Source organism: Elaeis guineensis, chromosome 15 (assembly GCF_000442705.2).
Source record: "Elaeis guineensis isolate ETL-2024a chromosome 15, EG11, whole genome shotgun sequence".
Classification (NCBI taxonomy): Eukaryota; Viridiplantae; Streptophyta; class Magnoliopsida; order Arecales; family Arecaceae; genus Elaeis; species Elaeis guineensis.
This window is the reverse complement of record NC_026007.2, coordinates 44,455,911-44,463,080: the sequence shown is the minus strand read 5'-3', so window position 1 is coordinate 44,463,080 and position 7,170 is coordinate 44,455,911. Positions and strand designations below refer to the sequence as shown.

Genomic DNA, 7,170 nt, shown 5'->3' with positions numbered 1-7,170 from the left:
TTAGTTCAGTTCCTATGTGGATCACTGTTGGAGGGCGAACACTTGGATGCTTTATGAAAATAATTCTTCATGAAATCAAAATTTAATAGGTATGCTTCCTATTACTTCTTATATGATTATGCTTTGATTGTTATTATCAAGGTATCTTGGGCATTAAGGTTTTGGTATGCTAAGGTGTTTTGAATGAAAATTTTAAACACCTATGCATTCTGCTGTGCCGTCAAAACCCAACAAAACCTACGATGGATTAGAAGCTGAAATATTGGGAGCAGATAAGGACTGAAAAAGATGAGAAAGATGGGAGAACAAGCCTTTATATACTATCCATCGATGATCTAGATCTACCACCCAAGCTGTCGGATGTTGGCCATGTGACACAAATTAAGACCATCTGATCAAGTGACTCTTTGATGTGCCACTATTCTAATCCAGCCATACAAGCCGATCCACATGAAACGGCGTTCGGCCAATCGGCATGAGACAGATGGCAGCTGCTAATTGGTTGGACCATAATGGTCGATTCCCAGCCTTCAAGGCCAAAATAATAATCTACCTCGAGCCGTCCTTCCCTTATAAATGCATCGGGATCCATAATGCACTGAATCTCCCCAAATAATTAAGACACGATTTGTGAAGCAACTTGTCAAATCGATGGCTAATTTCATGAAGCGATGTGGTGGTTTACTTGAAGACCAGATAGCTTGGACTCACCATTTCGAACACATGTTGAGGATATATTTCGAGGACAACTACTTCCTTCATTCGAGACGAACGCTTCGGACTGGAAAGTGAGGAATAAATGTTACAAGATCATACTACCTCGGCCACTATTTTTGGGACTCATCCTCGGACATGCTCTTTGGATCGGCTAAAGTATCGAGGTGGATTTCAAACAACGAACATCATCCATAAGTCCTCGTAACGGAATGGACAATTTCATCGGATTTCATCCCCAAACAACATCCTCGGCCCAACATCCTCGGCCACACATTGAGGACATCAACGTGCTATTATTGACCTTGCAATCGATCCAGCACCAATGACTACAACTGACAACTCGTCAAGACCGCTATGGAGAGCCAAGATGGAATGACCTCATCGGCTCTCATCTGACCTCCTAACTCAGATATATACCGACCTCAAGGTCGGGACCTCACCGACCACACAGGATGATTTTCTACGACTAACATTAATGATAACGCATCAGGCCAAGGCCTTGGCTATGTGCCGACCTCAGGTCACCTATCTATTCAACCATATGAGCCATCATCTGAAGTCTTCCAACAGACTATCAAAATATGGTCACTACCTATGACTAACAACCTCCGATTTGCAGTTTTCTGATCCTAACGATCTAGCAGATCGTGGCCTAGTAGGATGGCCTACCAAGTTCAGACACGACAATCTACAACAACTCCATCTTTATATGAAGAGATGACTAAGAGATCCTTGAGTTAAGCTTAAGGACAGAGAGAAAATGCCCTTTGCCTTTCTCCCTCTCTTTTTTTTGCTAACCCTTTGCACTCTTGCCTTTCTCCCTTTTTTTTTTTATTATTCTCGAGCTTTAAGTAGTTTAATCATCAGAGAATCATCCGTCAAAAAATCTCCAACAATTGTGAACTTCTTTTGCATGTCCCTGTGGCATCCTAGCTGTGTATTTGGGAGTGTGTGCATGTGCACATCATGCAAACATGTGGCATACAAGAGGAAAGAGCACCATCCAATCATAAAATGTTAATATGCACTCTATACGCAGAACGATTTGAGAAGGAACATCGTGGAACACTTCGCATTGCGATTTCTAATTCCATTTAAAAAAAGAAAAGATAAACTGCATTATCGCCATGCCGAACCCACGCTTTATGAATTTTTGAACCACCGACCCATTCGCTACAAGTGCCAACTAAAAAGGCGTATGCTCTTCTACCGAAAAAAAAAGGCGTATGCTTCACACAGCTGCAACGACACAAGTTACAACTGTTCCTGAAGAGACAATTTAACCTCAAAAACATTTCCAAAACCCAAAATTGCTTCCATCAACAATATCTACCCTCTGCCATACCTTCAAGTAATGTGCTGTATCCGTGATGATATCTTTTCATTTCCCATTATGCAAATTAATTCAGCGAACATTTACTAGTAACAAATCAAAATCAGAAGGTTTTTGTCAAGCTCTCTGACAGATGACAGTTCTGTTTGCATAACAACACTATAATAATGCCTCTCGGATATATTAAAAATACTCTAAAGATGTTATCCTTTTTTGATAAAAATGTTATCATTCTCCTGTTATTATGTTTAAATAGCAGAATATATAACTGAAGATATGAGAGGAGAGACTAGGGTAAGCAACACCGATAGAGTTGGAGTGGAAAGGCACCTTTAACTATTTTATCCAAACCTGATATTGTCAGGAACGGAAACAAGACGACATCACAGAGCTTCTCCCTAACATTTCTTTGCATATAGAGTTTACATTAGGTTTAAACTTGTACTATCAACCACCAACTTGAGGAGTTTGTCCGTCATTTGCTTTAGGCCATCCCACCGCTCGTAGCAGTCCTGATTATCTGAAATATAGCTGCCGATACCAAAAAAAAAAAGAGAGAGAGAGTAGATGACACATTAGCATTTATTAAAAATCCGAAACTGTACCTACAAGCTTCTAATCACAATAGTTCTTTGATTCAGAGTGTAAACACATGCTTGCACACACGAATTGAATAAGAAATGAAAGGAGGGACAAAACTATCATGGTACAGGAAAGTCCACCAAGTAATGGATAGGCTTAGCTAAGGTCATTAAAGCAGTTAGCGTGAAATGTTACCCAAAGAAAGCAACCCTACACACTGACTAATAAATCGTCTTGCTGCTGACATATGAAGACATTAATGACCACACAAAACATGTTGAAGGTTTAATTAGTGTGTTCACAGGAGATAATTGTTTTTTTCAAAAAAGCAAGACTTAAAAAAAATATTGGCATAATGATAGACAAGCAAATGAAAGATACAACGATAAAAGAATGAATATAGAATGCTGTAGAAGGGTCGATTAGTGCATTCACAGGAGACAAATCTAAAAGAAACAAAGCTTGAAAACAATTTAGGGATAATGATAGAAAGCAAATAATGATATAATGATAAAAGAATGAATAACTTATAATATATCTGCAGTGCAACCAGCATTCTTGATATATGCAGTGTAAGGCTAACATGAAGAAAGACTATGATTACATAGAGAACTGAAGCATAAATGTTCCCAAATGTCATATTAATCTTGTAAAGCCACAGTTGCACATATCAATATGTCAGCATCAATTGTTCAGATGTCATAGATAGGTTATTGTAGAAACCAGGCATAAAATTTACAGAAGGTCAAGAATGTAACAAAGCAATCTACTCATTGATCTTCCCTGCATCAATTTATGTTGACCTTCTCATTTACAATAGCTATTCGTCTTATATATCAAGCTTAGTGTCAAATAAATGATAACCATAAAAACGTAAAATAAGAAAATAGAAGCAAAATTTAAATGAGGTATGTCAAATTCTGGTATCAACTAGATCTGATTAAGATAACATACATGATCCAATGACCACAAAGATAAAGAACCCAAGCAGAATTGGCCCAACAGGATAGTCATTTCCCTTTTTAACCATTGTCTCGGGAACAGACCCCCTCTTCATTATATTTTTCTGAAATTTTGCAACTTTCCTGTCTGGTAGGCGCCTTGAAGTGGTCTGTCCAAAACGATCGATCCATCATAATAGATTCAAATCAAAATGTATTGATCTTAATAATTTTGAGAAGAGCAAAAGTACAAGTCATAGAAACTATGAGAAAGAAATTAGATAAAGCAACAGCACATATGCTTCTAATCTTTTAAAAACCATAGGACTTATGCAGTCAAAATTTACATTGACTGACTCAATTATATTATGCATATCCTAAAAATGTAATTGGAAATTTAAATAATGAAACCAAACGAATCAAACAACAAGATGATAGACCTATATCGTTCCTAATCTTGTGTAGGATTCTTGTGGTCTGGTATTGTATAAGAACAAACACGATCAATAAGTCGAACATTTTCAAAAGATTTGTCTCAGAAATTTAAAACAAAGTTCAGAGTTGGAATTTATCGCTTTTACCTGTGATGGAACAGTTTCTTTATATAAGCAAATGCTTACTATATAATGTTTCATCATGAAAATTACACCGTCTTGTCACAATTTGGAATGCCTTGTTTATAAGCAGCCCTTGTTTCCCAGATCTATTATTAGTCTGAATATTGTATTCACACCCTGCAATCACTCTTTGTAATTTCCTCATTTAATTTCTTCCATACATTTCTCATTTGACTATGCATGGGTACAAAAGATAAATTTTCCAGAACCCCATCCAATTTTCTCTCAGGCAATCACCATTAGTGTGCATGAGTGCTACGAACCAGCCAAAAATTTACCAGCCTCTCCTCTCATCTCCTGGTTAGTATATTCCCTGTCAATCAAATGGTAATAGAAAAAGATCTAGTAACATTTAAACTTCACATGAAAAAAATGCTAACGGATAAGGACACCTGACATTAGGACATCCTCTGAATGGTAAGGACACAACTCATAGCAGAAGCCTAGAACCATGGATTAAGTAATAGGAACCCAAACTGGGCCATGATTACAATCAGATAATATATGGTTTGCATGAAATTCAACCCAACCTGATCAAACCTGAATAGGTCTGACTAAACTGAAAAACCTTTAAAAAAGAAGAGAAAATTTCAAGTAAAGCCCTTTTAATCTAGACCTAAATGAGCCGAATCCCACCCTACTAGCAATGCAAATAATGTGTATAATCAACCCAACTGCGACCAATCTGAAAACAAATCTCAGTCAATCCGGCCTGCCATGTGTATGTACAGATTGATGTCTAAATGACTCGAAGGTAGTTTAAGCTGCATATGCTTGTCAAATTAAAACCAAGAGTCAAGCATAGACGTTCAACTTAACATAAATTCAGCTTACACACCACATTATGCCCCTGCTGCTTCTAATGCAGTCAATATTTTACATGCAGACAAACTATGTCGAGTGTTACCTTTGGCATGACTCAAAGATTGACAAGATCTACTGACATTCAAAAAAATGGCTCCATTCAATATTTGTCATCAAGAACATAGTCTACTTTGATATAACAGGGATTGGCATGAAGTTGCAAGTTTATGGAACCATGTCAATATTAATGTTTGTCCAGCACTTAGCATCATCTTTAATACACATGCCATGCCAAATTGCCAGCATTTCCAGACAGTGATTAGTAAATTTTATTAACACATGGAAGGCATATAGGGATGCCGATGATCCATATCTTGATTGAGCTCTTTTTTAAAAAAAAAATTTAAAAAGACTTTTCAAAAGATCCATCATTATGACCCAGCTCAACAGTATCAAACCAGGAAAGAACACAGCTTAAGACCCTCACTGATGACGATCTTAACCACAAATATCAATATATAAAAAGCAATACATGAAAGTACTTGTGCTTTATAAAAAGAACATGGCTGCAATTTACTCCCATGGGCATGAAGAGTTTATATGCATCAAAACATCCAGGTTGATGCACTCAAATTCTGGCTTCACAGCTATTGCATCACCTTCAATCCTCCCAACCCTGTCTAACCTGGGAAATCATCTTTATTTTTTTAGTATCTCTCTCTCCCTTTCAAGACCATTTTTTTTTTAATTTCCTCTTTTTCTCGTGAATTAGCGTGCATCATTACCCATAGACTAATTTGAATCAAAGTGCAAGCATGCATAATCTCCTTGTTCTATATAGAACGAAAAATCGTTAAAAACCGTCATTGATGTCATCCGATACTCAAATTCATCTCAATACATCATGAACTACAAATCAAAACACTACATCTCTCATCAGATCTCTCCTTTTCCAATCATAATCTCCAATAGTCTCCTGCCCCTTCTCATTGTCCAAGAAATCAACATATATAAGGAGATCCAACGACCTCCAAGAATCCAAAAGATCATATCCAACATAAAAACATAACTAATATATCAAGATCCCTACAGATTGGAGAGTTCCAAACGAATCTAATGACAAAAGGAAAACCACAAGAGATCCAATTCAAAAGAACCGAGAGCAAAAGATTCATCAAAATCCACGAAAATATTCAGATCAATCATGAGAAAAATCGGGCAAGAAACTAGGGTTTCTGCCGAGGAAGAGATCGCTCACCATCTTGCCGTCAGAGCCTCGGAGGGCACCGAAAACGGTGCGAAGAGAGAGGATGAGAAGTAGCAGCCAACGCAGCTGCGCCTCGCCGTCCTTAATTTATACGCGATTAAGTCTCGAAGCATCGTAACAGTAACACGTTTTCGTGAAGAACAACGCTACGAGGCCTAGCAAATCTAGCAAACCTAAGCACTGCATTACTGGCTTTCCATGTGTCACCGTATAACAGGTCTCGACGAACCAATCTTCCTGTGTGACGTGGACGAAGAGGGCGTTTGGTGTCACGCTTGGGCTCCAAAGAATTTCAGAAAAGGTCAACTTATGCCGACTAGGTGCGCGTAGTTTTGGGTTAGATGGTCCGGTCCTGGCAGCAATTTGATTAATCACCCAAATCAACCGATGTGATTTTAAAAAATTGAAGTTACCCACTGTTGGATTAAGTGAGATTAGATTGGTTAAGATCAGTTCTGGTTGATTGGAATATAAAAAGATTGTCGTCGTAATTCCATGCTGTATTTGGATTTAGGATTAGATTTATTTGGATTTGAAGATAATAGATATATACTTGCACATCCGAAAGCATCAAATCTGGTAGTACAAATACAAAATTAAATATATTTGAAGTTTCTTGATTTTAAAATAATGATCTTACCTATTGATAAAAATAAATAAAAAAATAGATTTTTTTTTCAAGAAATCTTTGATTATTAAAATGAACAGATTTTGTGGGGGCATATATGCATGGTTGGTTTGATATTAACAGAGAAGACTGATGGATCATAAATTATCTTCTATGATTATCTATGGAACTCTATAATGTATGATTTGCAACCTTCTTTTTCTTAAGATTATTTAGGAGCTACTCTCCATCTTTTCTACTACGTAACCACCCAACATTCAAGGTTTGACCCTAGCAACAAT

General features: G+C 37.2%; 1 long non-coding RNA gene across 1 annotated transcript; it reads right to left on the bottom strand.

The window, feature by feature from the left end:
* Positions 1-2,363: 2,363 nt before the first annotated feature.
* LOC105035053 (uncharacterized) lies at positions 2,364-6,400 on the bottom strand. The gene is made up of 3 exons (XR_830284.2): positions 6,253-6,400; positions 3,587-3,743; positions 2,364-2,581 (listed from the first exon to the last, which is right to left on the bottom strand). It is a non-coding gene; the product is annotated as an uncharacterized lncRNA (long non-coding RNA).
* Between the last annotated feature and the right edge of the window lie 770 nt (positions 6,401-7,170).